This window comes from Arachis ipaensis, chromosome B06 (assembly GCF_000816755.2).
Source record: "Arachis ipaensis cultivar K30076 chromosome B06, Araip1.1, whole genome shotgun sequence".
Taxonomy (NCBI): domain Eukaryota; kingdom Viridiplantae; phylum Streptophyta; class Magnoliopsida; order Fabales; family Fabaceae; genus Arachis; species Arachis ipaensis.
In genome coordinates, this window is record NC_029790.2 from 116925408 (window position 1) to 116928493 (window position 3086).

A 3086-nucleotide genomic window follows, 5' to 3' on the forward strand; every position below is an offset into this window, starting at 1 on the left:
GTGTCAGGGTATTTATAGTGGTGAACCAATAACAACCGTTGGAATAGTTCCACCTTTTTAGGTGGATAACCGTCCCTTTATCTTAGGGAAGTTGAGATATGGCTCCTTAAGGTGGAGTGTGCGTCGAATCCGACCTCTTCTGAGGAGGTCGGTGAGTAGCAAGGCCAATCTTTGAATTGGGTCATTTTGGCTCATTTGGACCTGGGCCTTAATGTTGGGCCAGGGTATGAACAAAAGGTAATGTTGATTAAAATGAAGAATGTCGGATATTGATCACTAATTTTCTCAATATATTGAGTATCTTTGAAGGATTAACCAAATAAGAACATAAAACAAAATTTTACTCTCTAAAATAACAGTTTTGTTAAAAATCGTGTCAATATACATCACTAAAGGAAGAGAAAATTCTTCAGAACTATTTTGACGAGTTGTGCTTAAATCTTAAGAGTGCTTATTCCCAGCCAGTGGGGGCAACACCTCCGGGTGCTGGAACAGAAGCCTGTGGATCTGGAACTGGCTTCCAATCACCTGCAGCTATAGATACAAAAGAACTTAGGTCAAATATATTGCCATCACAGTTTCCGACATAACTATGTTAGGGCGTACCGATTTTCTTACATATTGAGGAAGAACGACTATTTAACACAACAACAATCCAGAATTATTTGACTAGAACATATTAGAAGCAAATACGACAATTATGTTGCATCAAATTTAACAGACTAATGGGAGAACAAATACAAAGACTTGATAGACAAAAAATTTCAATAGATAAAATTGAACTTAAATCACACATGTGACTAACAGATCCAGAGTTGAAATAATTATTCTTACCGGCGTCTGGGGCCCAGTTAGCAGGAGCAGCTGCAATGGGTTGTTGAGGAACTGGTTCAGTCCATGATTGGTCAGCTGTAACAGCCCCCATTCCCCATCAGCTGCAGGGAAGCCGGCAATGCCAGCAGCACCAAAATCTTGAATGGCATATTCTGGGGCTGGTAATTCCTCCTCCTCTTGTTGCTTGGCCTCTTCAGCTTCTCTATAGAAGAATAAATCCACCTACACATGAAAAGTTGACATAATTTAGCTATGGTTCAAAGGAAACCACATAATAAGACTACTATCTTTTGATAAAATATGAAATTTTTTGGGCAATTCAGATGAATAAATAGTTTGGGGTTCAAGATTACACAGATGTTCTAAACCAATTTTTGCTACACACCTGTCCTAAACACCTTTATGTAAATCGAATCAAATTGATTCGATTTATTGTTGGAGTATAGTGGTAAATCGAATTAGATTAATTCGATTTACATATTACACGCTTTTCCAACAATAAAGCAAATTAAATGAATTCGATTTAGCATGCTGAGTAGTAAACTACATAAAGGTGTTTAGGATAGGCGTGTAACAAAATTGGTTTAGGACATCTGCATAATTTTGAACCCCAAACTATTTTATCATGTGAATTACCCAAATTTTTTACACCTGTATGTACTGCAAGAAAGATTGTTTTAAATAAGCGCATACGAGATGAGACATTTGCAATGCAAACATTGGGAAACACAATAAATCCAAAAGAGCTACAAAATAATAATAGTTCAACCCGTTAAGAGAAAAAATTAGTTTACCATCACATCCCACTTAAGCCCTGGATGAATAGTACCCCTCATCTGTAGAACCATCCTTCCTAATAACCAAAATAGACAACCAATACTGTGCTTCCCCTTGTTATTGGCAGGAGTGCCAACATCAAGATAGCTAAAAAAAATATATAGAAAAGCAAACTCAAAATGAGATCAACTAATAACAGAATTTCAAACTCCCATAAAAACATATTGACAGTTAATTGTGAATAAAATAAGTTTCAAACATCTAAAAAAAGTGGCACCTGGTGATCAGTCCTTGGATCAGTCAGAATGAGTAGGCGAGGCTCGTTATAGGATGTCTGCATCTGATTAGTGAATGTTCCAAGAGTGTTCCTTCTAGCAATTGCATTCGCACCCGTGTATTGGGAAAACTTCAAGACTGCCCTTTGACCATATGGCCTAGCAAACTAAACAATGATGTCCTGCGGGTTCTCAATGGCAACAATAATCCTAGCAGCAAGTTGGAACTTCTCCCAATGTCTTGCCAAGGTTAATTATGTAAATACTTGGGGGCAAAGAATACGAAAAATAAACCAAGCCATAAAAATATTTTCCTAATGCAAAAGGAAGCATCGGAAAGATTAAAGGCATGTATATGTTTCATAAATTTTGGGACAAAAGTTGCTTTTCCATCAGAAACTCATTGGTAAAATTATGATAATAAGCTGTTTTGAAAACAATGTGATAATGCATGTACACATATTCATGTCAAAATCCTTATTAATAATTAAATTGACCCTTTCAATCAATAGCACAAACCAAATCGAGAACAATTGACAAACACTAGTCTATAACAAACTAATAAAAATGTCTCCCAAAAAAAGAACCCTACACACGAAAAGATAAATAGAAGAAAAAATGCTAAACCCATTGAAGAGCAAGGAGTATCTAGACCCGAAAGAAACTACACAAATATGTGTTCTTCATTAGATTTCAAGAAATAAACTAGTAGTATAACCCCAAAGAAAATATCAAAGAAGCATGGGTTACCATCATTGCGGCGCTTGAAAACGTAGCGTTCCATCTGGAAGTTGCAGTTTTTGGTTCCGAGATGAACCTCGGCTGCGAGCATCATTTGGATGTCTTGCTCCTTCTGCGAGAGCTGGCGCAACACTGCAGCGGTTGTGGTGGCAGAAGTGGCCATCGTTGGGGAGGAGAGTTGGTCTCTTGAGAGATTCGTAGCAGTTGCAGTTATAAAGGAAGAAGGTTTCACGATTTAGGGTTTTGAAAGGGCTGTTTTTCTCACTAGGGGTTATCATGTTCTAATAAAATCGGGTTTGTCTTAACTCAGATCCGACCTAAATATATATAGGGTCTATCTTTTAGATTTTAGTTCACTTTTAGATCCGGTAAAATCTAAATATTTTCGGGCCATAGTTATACCTTAAAGTGGGTGAAAATTGGATCTTTAAAGCTTTAACAATTTTAAAAAAATTTATT

At 36.8% G+C, this 3086-nt stretch overlaps 1 pseudogene; it reads right to left on the reverse strand.

The window, feature by feature from the left end:
* Positions 302-2790, reverse strand: LOC107647294 (annotated as a pseudogene).